Source organism: Trachypithecus francoisi, unplaced genomic scaffold, assembly GCF_009764315.1.
Source record: "Trachypithecus francoisi isolate TF-2019V2 unplaced genomic scaffold, Tfra_2.0 Lachesis_group20, whole genome shotgun sequence".
NCBI classification, from domain to species: domain Eukaryota; kingdom Metazoa; phylum Chordata; class Mammalia; order Primates; family Cercopithecidae; genus Trachypithecus; species Trachypithecus francoisi.
This window is the reverse complement of record NW_022681466.1, coordinates 9,023,306-9,038,233: the sequence shown is the minus strand read 5'-3', so window position 1 is coordinate 9,038,233 and position 14,928 is coordinate 9,023,306. Positions and strand designations below refer to the sequence as shown.

The 14,928-nt window shown below is 42.8% G+C and overlaps 1 long non-coding RNA gene across 1 annotated transcript; it reads left to right on the top strand.

Moving 5' to 3' along the window:
* The first annotated feature begins 8,407 nt into the window (after positions 1–8,407).
* On the top strand, positions 8,408–9,045 carry LOC117066461. Its single transcript, XR_004430344.1, has 3 exons — positions 8,408–8,419; positions 8,895–8,899; positions 8,967–9,045. It is a non-coding gene; the product is annotated as an uncharacterized LOC117066461 (long non-coding RNA).
* Positions 9,046–14,928: the final 5,883 nt, after the last annotated feature.

Below are 14,928 nucleotides of genomic sequence, written 5' to 3'. Positions count from 1 at the left end.
GATTACAGGCACCCACCACCATGCCCAGTTAATATTTTGTATTTTTAGTAGAGACGGGGTTTCACCATGTTTACCAGGCTGGTCTCGAACTCCTGACCTCAGGTGATCCACCTGCCTCGGTGTCCCAAAGTGCTGGGATTGCAGACATGAGCCACCGTACCCAGCCAGTCACCACTTTGAAAGACTCCCACAGGGAGGATGGATCAGCGCCGCCCTGCTGGGGGACGATCTGTTAGCCTCTGTCAGTGATTTGAATTGGTGTCCCTCCCAGCCTCCGGCTTTTGCATTGCCCATGTTGCTCCCTAAGCACTGTCCACCTCACGGCCTCCACATCTCAGCCCAGCACCTCCATGTCGAAGATGCTCTCCCACAGACTTGCTCAAACATCAGAGCAAAGGTACACATTTTTTCACATGTTCACATCTCCGAACTGTACGTGTCTTACAATGAATGTTGTGCCATATTGTAACTAGCAGCGTCTTTTTCCTTCTTGGTGCCACATAAGGTAACAGTACGTTTTGTAATGAGTCCCATCTGATTTTTTTTAAATGCAGTACAGAATAGCCAGGGCTGTGCATTGCAGCATTGCCAAAATTGAGCAGAAAGATTGGAAGTAACTGTCCATGAATAAGACGATACAGTGAATAGCAGTGCACACATCCTAGGAAATACTGATAGACACAGTCAACACACAGAAGGTCACTGAATGATCTGATGTGGAAAGTTCTCCAAGTTATATTTTTGGACAAAAAAGCAAGTTTCAAACAATTACGTAGTTTTTAATATTTTTTAAAAACTAAAGCTAGAAATCCATAAATGCATAGACACACACACAATGCAGACACACACACACACATATTGTGCCTGTATGTGTATCTATTCTTGTACAGACAATTCTGCAAACTGTTGTATGTGTATTATTGTGAAGAAAAGATCTGGAAGGTATGCCTATTTGAGCATACCGTAAAATGTCACAGTGTTTACCTCTGGGGGGTGCTGTGAGGCGGAAGTGCAGGGGTCATTGGACCAGCTCACTCTGCATCTGTTCGAAGTCTTGCTCTGTCCCCCAGACTGGAGTGCAGTGGTGCCATCTCGGCTCACTGCAACCTCTGCCTCCTAGGTTCAAGCAATTCTCCTGCCTCTGCCTCCTTGGAAGCTGGGATTACAGGCACATGCCACCACACTGGCTAATTTTTGTATTTTTAGTAGAGACACGGTATCACCATGTTGGCCAGGCTGGTCCTGAACTCCTGACCTCAGGTGATCTGCCTGCCTTGGCCTCCCAAAGTGCTGGTGTGAGCCACCACGCCTGGCCTTCAGTTTCACTATTCACATCTGTGAACCTTAGTGTCAGTTCCCCAGAAAAACAGAGGGGTGCTGCAGAAGCGGGGAGAGCCAAGGTCCCAGCTCACAGCCCATCAGGCAGGAGAGTTCTTGCTCACTCAGCAAAGGGCTAACCCTGAACACCGTTGAGATCTTCAACTGATTGGATGAGGCCCACCCGTGACGGAGGGTGTCTTCGTCCATTTGGGCTGTTTTTACAAAATCCCATAGACTTGATGGCTTGTAAACAACAGAGAGTTATTGCTCATCATTCCAAAGGCTAAACGTTTGAGGTCAAGATGCCAGCATGGTGGGGTTCTCGTGGGGGTCCTCTTCCAGGTTGCAGACGGCCAACTTCTTGCTGTGCCCTCACACGGTAGAAGGGTGGGGGATCCTCTGCGGGCTCTCATAAAAGCACTAATCCCACTGATGAAGGCTCAATCCTTGTGACCTGACCACCTCTCAAAGGCGCCATCTCCTGACAGCATCACCTTGGGGATTAGGTTTTTAATATATGAATTTTGGGAGGAGAGACAAGAACATTCAGTGCATTGCAAAGGGTAATCTGCTTTACTCAGTCAATGGATTTAAATGTTAATCTCATCCAAAAGCACCCTCACAGAAACACTCACAATAATGTCTGAGCAAATATCTGGGCGCTCCATGCCCCATTCAAGTTAATACATTACACTAACCATCACATGGGGGTAACTGACAATACCTCAAAGGTTTGTAGCACAGTGGCAGTCACCTAGGACTCAATCCGCATCAGCTATTATCAATGGAATTTTTCCAACTACAGATCCATGCAAGGGGCCCTTGGCATCTTCCCAGGGTCTGTGGGATTTCTCAGATTTTTCTAAAAAAGGAAAGATGAAGGCTGGGCGTGGTGCCTCACACCTATAATCCCAGCACTTTGGGAGGCTGAGGTGGGCAGATCACCTGAGGTCAGGAGTTCAAGACCAACTTGGCCAACAGGGCGAAACCCTGTCTCTACTAAAAATACAAAACTTAGCCAGGTGTGGTGGCGGGCACCTGTAATCTCAGCTACTCAGGAGGCTGATGCAGGAGAATCACTTGAACTCTGGAGGCGGAGGTTGCGGTGAGCCGAGATCGCACCATTGCTCTCCAACCTGGGCAACAAGAATGAAACTCCATCTCAAAAAAAAAAAAAAAGAAAAGAGAAAGAAGAAAGAAAAGATGGGTGTCTGCGGCCCTCACCCCTTTTATACACCCAGTGACAGCTTATCCAGAAGCTAAGTAAGTGAGCGCCTTGTGCAGGAGCTGAGAGCTCTGAAGGTGTCCCAGCCTCTCCCGGGCTGTGGCTGGCCTTTGTAGAGTTGCCTTTGGAAATGCAAGTGCACAGACATGAAGCGCTGGGGGCTGCTGCAGGAGAGCTGCAGGTGGAGGAATGGGCACGCTCAGGGTCTCTGATGCTTTTTGCCGAGTGACTTTCTGTCTCTGTCTGCTCTGGTTCCCCTCTCCATCTCCTGCCCCTAGACCTAGGGTGGCAGCTGCCACGACACTGCAGGACCTCGGGTATGCCCTGCACCTTCTCTGTCCTGGCCACGGTCAGACAAACCTTTTTCCCTCTTAATATAAAGATGGTTGGAATTAAAACATAGACCCACATACCCGCCACCACCACCAACAACAACTTTGAAAAGTGGGGAACCCAGAGGGGAAGGATACAAAACAGCTGAAAATGGGAGACCAGGAAGCAAGGATTCATTTCTCCAGATCAACTTAAAATCTGCCCAGTGGGGCCGGGCACCGTGGCTCACGCCTGTAATCCCAGCACTTTGGGAGGCCGAGGCGGGCAGATCACCCAAGGTCAGGAGTTCAAGACCAGCCTGGCCAACATGGTGAAACCTCCTCTATACTAAAAATACAAAAAATTAGCCGGTGTGGTGGTGCACGCCTGTAATCCCAACTACGGTACGCAGGAGGCTGAAGCAAGAGAATCACTTGAACTCAGGAGGCAGAGGTTGCAATGAGCTGAGATGGTGCCACTGTACTCCAGCCTGAGCAACAGAGCAAGACTCCATTTCAAAAAAAAAAAGGGGGGGGCCAGGCGCAGTGTCTCACACCTGTAATCCCAGCACTTTGGGAGGCCGAGGAGGGTGGATCACGGTGTCAGGAGATCAACATCAGCCTGGCCAAGATGGTGAAACCCCGTCTCTACTAAAAAATACAAAAAATTAGCCAGGCGTGGTGGTGGGTGCCTGTAATATCAACCACTTGGGAGGCTGAGGCAGAGAATAGCTTGAACTCGGGAGGTGGAGGTTGCAGTGAGCCAAGATCATGCCATTGCACTCCAGCCTGAGCAACAGAGCGAAACTCCATCTCAAAAAACAAAACAAACAAACAAAACAATCTACCCTGGGGGTGACTTGGGCGCAGCACTGAGGTCGTTTCTCACCCCAGCCCCCATGGAAGGATCCTGCCTAAAAGGCCCATTTGCAAATCTCACTCCCACCTTCCCCACCAGCAAATGCCCCACTCCTGGGGCTTTGCTGATTCCTCCCCAGCTCTTTTCAAAGGGGGCTGAAGGCCAGAATCAACACTTGATTCCTTGGCTTGATTACTGGGCTCTCCCCAAGTAAAGACAGACCCCAAATATAGCCCATATCTTTTTTTTTTTTTTTTTTGAGGTGGAGTCTCGCTCTGTCGCCCAGACTGGAGTGCAGTGGCGCAATCTCGGCTCACTGCAAGTAGCCCATATCTTGATTGTGGCAATGATTACATCGCGGTATACATTGGTCAAAACTCATAGAAATGTGTATCTAAAAAGAGTGAATTTTACTGTGTATAAATTATACCTCAATAAGCATGACTTAAAACACAAGATATTGTGAATTAAGAGGAGACATTCCATTTCTTGCATAGAATAACTTATAAAGATATCAGTTTTTACCAAATTAATCTATTAATTAATATAGATTAAAATTAATAATTAATAATTAGTAATTTGATGATATATTAAATAGAATACTAATATAAATATAATTAATATTGTAATAATATAGATTAAAATAATAAATGATTGATATTAATATGTAATCTATAATACAATGTATTATATAACATGATAATTTATATTCATTTGTAATATACATGAATATAAATTGATATTAATTATAATGAATTATATTACTTTAAAACATTCTTTATATTATTTTGTAATTTAAATTTGTGTTAATTATATTACAAATTAATTATAAATTATATATTCACTGTAATGAATCAATAAATTCAATACAAAACTCAGAATTCCACTTGGGTTTTTTTAAAGGAACTTGATAAACCTATTCTAAAATGTATACAGATAAATAAAAGTAGGCCAGGCACAGTGGCTCCAGGACTGTAATCTTAACACTTTGAGAGGCTGAGGTGGGAGGATCACTTGACCCAGGAGCTCCAGATAAGCCTGGGCAACATAGCAAGACCACATCTCTACAAAAAAATCTAAGAATTAGTTGGGCACAATGGTACACACTTGTAGTTACAGCTACTCAGGAGGCTGAGGTGGAAGGATCGCTTAAGCCCAGGAATTCACTGCACTCCAGCCTGAGCAACAGAGCAAGACCTTGTCTCAAGAAAATAGATGATAGGGCCGGGCGCGGTGGCTCAAGCCTGTAATCCCAGCACTTTGGGAGGCCGAGACGGGCGGATCACAAGGTCAGGAGATCGAGACCATCCTGGCGAACACGGTGAAACCCCGTCTCTACTAAAAAAAATACAAAAAACTAGCCGGCAAGGTGGCGGGCGCCTGTAGTCCCAGCTACTCGGGAGGCTGAGGCAGGAGAATGGCGTCAACCCAGGAGGCGGAGCTTGCAGTGAGCTGAGATCCAGCCACTGCACTCCAGCCTGGGCGACAGAGCGAGACTCCGTCTCAAAAAAAAAAAAAAAAAAAAAAAAAAAAAAAAAAAAAAAAAAAAAAAAAAGAAAATAGATGATAGATAGATAGATAGATAGATAATAAAAATAAGGCTAGGTTAATAACCCTGAAAAAAAAAGAATAAAGAGGGGACTTGCCATCCTGGACATGAAGGCATATTCCACACCCTAGTAAGAAGGCAGAGTGCTAGGTACTCACACAGGAACTGATCAGCTGGTGGAGGAGAGCAGAGAACTTAGACCTAGTGTTTGTATGGAAATGGAACATAAGGTGAAAATGATTAAAAACAATGGAAAAGGAAGGATTATTTAATCATATTTTGTTAACTCTAAGATTCACTTTTTTTTTTCACACTTTAAGGATGCTACACTTGGGATGTGTCTTAAAATTGGTATCATTTGGGAAGCCGAAGCGGGCAGATTGTCCGAAGTCAGGAGTTCAAGACCAGCCTGGGCAACATGGTGAAACCCTGTCTCTACTGAAATACAAAAAAATTAGCTGAGAGTGGCAGCATGCACCTGTAGTCTCAGCTACTCAGGAGGCTGAGGCAGGAGAATTGCTTGAACCAGGGAGGCAGAGGTTGCAATGAGCCAAGATTGTGCCACTGCACTCCAGCCTGGGCAAGAGAGCAAGACTCCATCTCAAAAAAAAAAAAAAATTGGTGTCATTGTTCTGTCAGTTGGGTGGGAGAACTGGAGAAGGCAAATGCAGGCAAACGTCCGAGGCGCCAGCATATTCTGCGATACAGGCACCAATGCCTTGGGAGACAATCCTGGAGGTGGCCAAGGAGAATTCTTCTAAGGAATCCTGCCTGACGAAGGCTCTTGATGGCTCAGAGCACAATACTGTGTGAAAAACAAGGACGTCCCTTACTCCGAAGGCAAAGAAGTGTCAGGAATTTCTTAATCATTAGTTTTGTTTGTATTTTCCTTTGTATATGTGCATAAAAGCAACATATGATCTAAAAACCCACTGTACCTAAGTAATTCTAAAAGAACTCTGGGTAAGTACAAAATAAAATTTCTGAGCAATAAAGATCAGCACTGAAACTAGCCCCCACGCTCCAGTGTTTTGGGGGATGAGAGCAAGGCCAAAACAGAGCTGCCCTCTAGGAGCACACAGTTGGAAAGTTCAACGGCAAGCTCCACCTGTGGCCCTGGTGCAGTAAGGAGTGGCTGCTGCATTTCAAGAAAGAAAAAAGAAGCAAGCTCGCTATTTGGGTTCTAGTGTACAGACTGTTTGCTTTTGCTTCTACTTCACTCAGCAGCCAGGATTTACACATCTGCTAAGCCCTAGGTGTCCTGATGGGCCCCGTAAGCCACAATCCTTAGCCTCAGAGAGCTCCTGTCTAGTGGGAAAAGCAGATAAATTGAAAGTAAGGAAGACAGCATGATTAGTGCTGAGCTAGAGAACCGCAAAGCTGTAAGACAACATATAGATGGTCCATCAATTTGGAATGGGCAGAAAGTTCAAGGCAGGCTACTGGGAGGAGGGGATTCTGAATGGAGAGGAAGAGAAGGACTGGCAGGATGAAAAGGAACCTGAGTGTTGTTCTATGCACAGGAAATAGTGCATGCAAAAGCATTAAGTAGAGAAGGGAGGTAGCCTATTCAAGGAGAGTGATATTGGTCAAAGGCGGCTGGTTCATGGGTTACAAGGAAGAATGGCAGAAAGCAAAGCCGGGGAGGTGACCAAGACCACATTGTGAAGGGCTTTGCATGCTGGACTAAGGAATTTAAATTAATCTAAATGCTCTGAAGAGCACATAGGACCAGACTCACCTGCTAGAAGGTGAGCTCTGGTTGCCAAATGGAAAATGGACTAGAGGGACCAACACTGAGGCAGGATGAGTGAAGATACTATTGCAAAAACCCAAGTGAGTTCAAGTTGGATGAAGACAAGAAAATATCCACTGGATTTGTCAACAAAGCAGCCGTGGTGACCTCGACAAGCCCAAAAGAACTCAACACCACCATCAACCAATAGGATCTAATTGGCATTTATATACCATTCCATCCAACAACAGCAGAATACAGATTTTTTTTTCCAGTGTGCAAGGAACATACACCAAGTTAGTCCTCAAACAAAGTAATCAACCCTCACAAATTTAAAATGGTTAAAATCATACAGAATGTGTTCTCTAACCAAAACGGGATCACACTAGAAAAGAAAAACAGAAAGATAAAAGGCAAATCTCAAAACACTTGGAAACTAAATAATGTTCTTCTAAATAATCCATAGAGCAAAGAGGCAGCTTTAAGGGGGAAAAACTGACATTGAATTGAGTTAAAATGAACGCATAGCACATATGCAAAATTTGTGAGACACAGCTAAAGCAGTGCTGAGAGGAAAATTGATAGGATTAAAATACATGCATTTGAAGAGTCTCAAACAATCTATGCTCCCACTTCATCAACCTAAGGAAAGAACAGCAAAATAAACCCAAAGCAAGCAGAAGGAAAGAAATAATAAAGATAGGAAAAGAAATCAATGGGATTAAAAACAAAAAGAAAAAAACAAAATTTTTGAGACAAAAAGCTGTTTCTTTGCAAGACCAATGAAATCAACAAATCCCTAGCAAGACTGATAAAGAAAGACACAAAGTATCAACGTAAGGAATGCAAAAGAGAGTTTCACTACAGACCCTGTAGACATCATAAGGATGACAAGTGGTATTTCACCAAAACACACACACCACACACACACACACACACACACACATAAATGGCCAGTAAGTCTAAGAAAAGGTAATCAATATCTGTCACTAATCATTAGGAATATGCACATCAAAACCACAGTGAGATACCACAAAATAGTAAGTGTTGGCATGCACGAGAAGAGATTGGAATCCTGTGTCCTGCTGCTGGGAATGTAAAATGGTGTAGCCACTGTGGAAAATAGTATGACAGTTGCTCAAAAAATTAAACACAGAATTACCATATGATCCAGCAATCCCATTTCTGGGTATCCACACAAAAGAACCGAAAGCAGGAACTCAAACAGGTATTTGCACCACCATGTTCGTAGCAGCATTATTCACAATAGTCAAAAGGTAGATGCAACTCAAGGGTCCATCGACAGATATAAACAGAGAAACCAAATGTGTGATATCCATGCAATGAAATATTATTTAGCATTAAAAAGCAAGAGAATTCTGACACCTGCTACAACATGGATGAACCTTGAAGACATCATGTTAAGTTAAATAAACCAACACAAAAGGACAAATATTGTATGATCCCACTAAAGTGAGATACCTACAGTATCAAATCCATAGACAGAAAGTGGAATGGTAAATTTTATGTTATATATGTTTTACCACACAATTTAAAAAAGAGAAAAGTTTAAGTGCATAATAAACATGGCGAAATTAATAATTCAATAGATAAGTAGATAAGGGAATGCTAGGAACAACTCTACGCACAGAAATTTGGCAAACTAGATGAAATGGACCACTTCCTCAACAAACAGACAAATCCACAAACTACCACAACTCACCCAATATAAAACAGATCATTTAAATAACCCCTATAACTGTTTAAGAAATTCAACTGATAATTTTGAAACTCCTAGCAAAGAAATCTCCAGGCATAGATGGTATCATTGGAGAGTTTTAGCAAGAACTTGAAGAATTTAAACCAATTCTACAGTCTGTTCATGATAATAGAAGAAGAAGTAACACTCTCAATCACTTTATGAAGCTTGTATTAACCTGATGTCAAAACCATACAGTACAAAAAAGAAAGAAAATTACAGAACAATACGCCTCATGAATATAAATGCAGAAATCCTTAACAAAATATTGACAAATAGAATTCAGCCAACATTAAAAGAATCATGTAATATGACCAAAGGGGGGGATCTATCACAAGGATGCAAATCTGGTTGAAGATCCAAAAATAAATGCCCTGTACCATATTAACAGGCTAAAGAAGAAAAACCACAGAATCATATCAATCAATGCAGTGAAAGCATTTGACAAAATTCAATACCCTCATAACTTTTAAAAACTTAGGGAAAAAAAGGAATATTGATATTAACTTGATAAAGCTCATTTATCAAAAAACCCATCAGCTAAATAAAGACAAAATGCTTTCCTACTAAGACTGAGAGTAAGGCAAGAATGTGCACTCTCACCACTCTCATTCAACATTATACTGCAGGTTTTTTTTTTTTTTTTTTTTTTGAGACGGAGTCTCGCTCTGTCCCCCAGGCTGGAGTGCAGTGGCGCGATCTCAGCTCACTGCAAGCTCCGCCTCCCGGGTTCACGCCATTCTCCTGCCTCAGCCTCCCGAGTAGCTGGGACTACAGACGCCCGCCACCTCGCCCGGCTAGTTTTTTGTATTTTTTAGTAGAGACGGGGTTTCACCGTGTTAGCCAGGATGGTCTCCATCTCCTGACCTTGTGATCCGCCCATCCTGGCCTCCCAAAGTGCTGGGATTACAGGCTTGAGCCACCGCGCCCGGCTATACTGCAGGTTCTAACCAGTACGAGACAAGAGAAGGAAATTAAAAGCATTCAGATTTAAGAGGAAGAAATACAACTATGCCTATTAAGAGAAGGCATGTTTGTCTACCCAGAAAATCCCAAGAAATCAAAACAAAACAAAACTCCTGGAACAAATAAGTAACGTCAGCAAAGTTGCAAGATACAACATAATTATACAAAAAATTATTTATTTATATACACTAGCACCAAAATTAAAACTACAATATCATTTACAATCATGAAAAAAGAGAGAAAGAGAACTACTGAAGTGTAAATCTAACAAAACACATACAGGATTTGTATGCTGTAAACTACACGAGACTCGTGAAAGAAATCCAAGAAAATCTGAATAAATGGAGAGATATATTGTGTTCATGTATTGAAAGGCTCAACATAGTAATGATGTCAATTCTTCCAAAATTGATATACAGGTTTAATGTAATTTCTACCAAAATTCCATCAAGGTTGGTTGTAGATATAGATGAGATTATTCTAAAATTTTAATGGAAAGGTAAAGGATCTAGAATAGCTAAAACAACTTTGAAAAATAATAAAGTGGGAGGGAATCACTCTACCCCATTTCAAAACTTTGTATATATTAATATCTGCACTAATCAAGATTGGTGTTTGGCAGAGGAGTAGATACATTAATCAATGGACCAGAACAGAGAGCCCAGAAATAGACTCAAATGAATATGCCCAACTGATCTTATACAAAGGCACAAAACCAATTCAATGTAACAAAGATGAGCTTTTTGGGAGGCCGAGGCAGACGGATCACTTGAGGTCAGGAGTTCAAGACCAGCCTGGCCAACATGGTAAAACCCCGTCACTACTAAAACTACAAAAATCTGCCAAGCATGGTGCCCTACAGGCACATGCCTATAGTCCCAGCTATTCAGGAGGCTGAGGCAGGAGAACTGCTTGAACCTGGGAGGTAGAGGTTGCAGTGAGCCGAGATCCCACCACTGCACTCCAGCCTGGGTGACAGAGTGAGACTCTGTCTCAAAAAAAAAAAAAAATAAGATCACCTTTACAACAAACTAAGGCAATTGGACATCCATAGGCAAAGAAAAAAAAAACAGAAAGAAAGAAAAGAAAGAGAGAGAGGGCGAAAGAAAGAGAGAGAGAGAGAAAGAAGAAAGAAGGCCGGGCGCGGTGGCTCAATCCTGTAATCCCAGCACTTTGGGAGGCCAGGACGGGCGGATCACAAGGTCAGGAGATCGAGACCATCCTGGCTAACACGGTGAAACCTCGTCTCTACTAAAAAATACAAAAAACTAGCCAGGCGTGGTGGTGGGCGTCTGTAGTCCCAGCTACTCGGGAGGCTGAGGCAGGAGAATGGCGTGAACCCGGTAGGCGGAGCTTGCAGTGAGCCGAGATAGCGCCACTGCACTCCAGCCTGGGCGATAGAGCAAGACTCCATCTCAAAAAAAAAAAAAAGAAGAAAGAAAAAGAGAGAGAGAAAGAAAGAGAAAGGAAGAAAGAGAGAGAGAGAAAGAAAGAAAAGAAAGAGAGAGAAGGAAGGAAGGGAGGAGGGAGGGAGGGAAAGAGAAAGAAGGAAAGAAGAAAGAAAAAGAAAGAAAGAGAGAAAGAAAAGAAAGAAAGAAAAAGAAAGAAAGAAAGAGAAAGAAGAAAGAAAGAAAGAAAGAAAGAAAGAAAGAAAGAAAGAAAGAAAGAAAGAAAGAAAGATTCTACTTAGGTCTCACACCTTTCACAAGAATTAACTCAAAATGGATCATAAACTTAAATATAAAACATAAAATTTTAACATTTTTAGAAAAAACATACGAGAAAACCTTAGGGATCTAGGGCTAGGCAGAGTTCTTAGACTTGACATCAAAAACAGGACTCATAAAAGGAAAATTTGATAATTTGGACTTCATCAAAATTAAAAACTAGGCCAGGCGCGGTGGCTCATGCCTGTAATCCCAGCACTTTGGGAGGCCAAGGTGGGCGGATCACTTGATGTCAGGAATTCAAGACCAGCCTGGCCAACATGGCAAAACCCTGTCACTACTAAAAATACAAAAGTTAGCTGAGTGTGGTGGCACATGTCTGTAGTCCTAGCTACTCGGGGGGCTGAGGCATGAGAATTACTTGAATCCAGGAGGCAGGGGTTGCAGTGAGCCGAGATTGTGCCACTGCACTCCAGTCTGGGTAACAAAGGGAGATCCTGTCTCAAAAAAAAAAAAAAAACTTAAAAATTCCTGCTCATTGAAAGATCCTGTTAAGAGGATGAAAAGAAAAGCTGCATATGGGGAGAAAATATTTGCAGGCTACAAGTCAAACACAGGACTAGTAATTAGAATATACAAAGAACTCTCAAATGTAACTGTGAAAAAATTCAAACAGCCCAATTAGAAAATGGGCAAAAGACATGAAGAGACATTTCACTGAAGAGGATATACGGGAGAGAAATAAGTGTATGAAAAGACACATCATTAGCCATTAAGGAAATGTAAAGTGAAACCACAGTGAGATGCGCTACTCACCTATAAGAACGGCCAAAACAAAGTAATCACACCTAGTGCTGGCCGGGATGCAGAGAAATCGGATCATTCATACATTTTCAGTGGGAACGTGAAATGCAAACACTCTGGAAAACAGTTTGGCAGTTTCTTTTAAAAACCAAACATGCGACTACCATACAATCCAGCAATGGCCCTCCTGGGCATTTGTCCCAGAGAAATGAAGTCTTATGTTCACACATACACAAAACCTGCACATGAATGGTTTTGCAGTGTTATGAATAATAGCAAAAAAACCTGGAAATAACCCAGATGTCTTTCAAGGAGAGAATGGTTAAACAAACATACTATGGAATACACTCAGAAAAAAAAAAAAGGAAAAAAAAAAAAAAACAGAACAGAACATGCTATTCATACACACAGCAACCTGGATGACTCTCCAGAGGCTTACGCTGAGTGAAAAAAAGCCAGTCCCAAGAGCACCTGTTTGAAAATGTACCTGGGACTTGTTATGATCAGGTATGGCTGATAAGACATGCAGACACTGAAATAATTGTCATGAAGAAAAAAGTTTATACTCACAGATCACAGATATGTATATTATATATTATCAAAAGAAAAAATACAATTTAGTTTAAATATCTTAATTGGCTTTATTTGTGATTTTAGAGTCAGGGCAACACTTCATTCTATAAAACAGAATAAGTATCTGGATGAAGCAGCTCAGTCCTGTAATCTCAGCACTTTGGAAAGCCGAGGCTGGAGGATTGCTTGAGGCCAGGAGTTCAAGACCAGCCAGGGCAACATAGCAAGACCCTGTCTCTACAAAAAATTTGGCGTGGTGGCACACATCTGTAATCCCAGCTACTCAGGGAATGGAATGGAATGGAGGATCGCTTTGGCCCAGGAGGTCGAGGCTCCAGTGAGCTGTGATTGCACCACTATGCTCCAGCCTGGCCAACAGAGCAAGACTCTGTCTCAAAAAAAGAGAAAAATGAAAAATAGAATAATTGTTCCAATGAACTAAGCAGAGGAAGTTGGCTTTATAGACAGAGGAGGGTTGAGGAAAACAAAAACAGGCTGGGTGCGGTGGCTCATGCCTATTACCCCAGCACTTTGGGAGGCCGAGGAAGGTGGATCACCTGAGGTCAGGAGTTTGAGACCAGCCTGGCCAACATGGTGAAAGCCTGTCTCTACTAAAAATACAGAAATGAGCCAGGCGTGGTGGCGGGCACCCGTAATCCCAGCTACTAGGGAGGCTGAGGCAGGAGAATTGCTTGAACCTGGGAGGCGGAGGTTGCAGTGGGCCAAGATCACACCATTGCACTCCATCCTGGGCAACAAGAGTGAGACTCCCTCTCAAAAAAAAAAAAAAAGAAAGGAAGGAAGGAAGGAAGTAAAAAAGAAAGAGAGAAAGAAAGAGAAAGAAAGCAAAAACAAAGAACAAAAAGCAGATGGATCATCTTAAAGTCACATCCCTTGTAAGGTGAGAACAGGGAGATGAGGCACTGGAGAGGTGACTCATTGGTTAACACAAGGTTACTGCGGGTTATCTTTTTTTGGTAAGGATTAAAGCAGTGGGAACTTCATTCTCAAGCCGAGTGAAACTGGCCTGTTTGGGAAATGTGCCTGTTATCTCTCTCCGTTTTTTAGAAGGCCAGGTAACAACTCAGTTTTGGTTTGGTGATGTGGAATTTACTATGAGTGACTGCATTTTTCTTTTTAGTCTGGTCTGTCGGGGCCTAGTGCAGGAGATTAGCCCAAAAAAAAGTCCTCCTATAATTTTTATTTAACTATAAATATAAAATTTCTTAAAATTACACTTCATATATTACATATGGTAAAAGTGAATGGCCCCTCTCCTTATCTTCCAGATACTCGTCTCACCCCTCACCAAAGGTCAATTCTACCAACATCTTTTGTGTGACTTCATTCGGTTTTTTTCTATGTCTTTTCTTACACACATATGCACAAATTTAGTGGGGTTTTCAGAAATGGGATTTATGGACTGTTCCATGACTCTCATAGTAAGAGCTAGCTGGTAATAAAGAAGTGACAGAAACCTTAAGAAAATGATTCTGGCCGGGCGCAGTGGCTCAAGCCTGTAATCCCAGCACTTTGGGAGGCCGAGACGGGCGGATCATGAGGTCAGGAGATCGAGACCATCCTGGCTAGCACGGTGAAACCCCGTCTCTACTAAAAATACAAAAAAAAAAAAACAAAACAACAACTAGCCGGGCGAGGTGGCGGGCGCCTGTAGTCCCAGCTACTCCGGAGGCTGAGGCAGGAGAATGGCGTGAACCCGGGAGGTGGGAGCTTGCAGTGAGCTGACATCCGGCCACTGCACTCCAGCCCGGGCGACAGAGCAAGACTCCGTCTCACAAAAAAAAAAAAAAGAAAAAAAAAAAAAAGAAAATGATTCTAACCCCCTGACTCCAAAATGGCAAAGGAATAAACCACCCTACCCTCCCTACCAAAGAAAACAGGTTGCAGAGGGAGACAGGAGCCCCTGGTCTGAGGCTTTCCCAGGATGAGTGGCTCATGGAATGTTTTTGTAAATGGAATTCTGGTCTTGCAACTGCAAGGACTCCACTGGGAGAGGGGCTGGAGCGATAGCTTAAGAAGTGGATGGGGCTGCATGAGGCACCCCCAGGAGCTCCCATCTTGTAAAGATGAGCCCATGGAGCTGGAGGGAAGAGAAGAGTATGAACCAGGAACAAACCAGAACCTTCAAAGTACACAGCA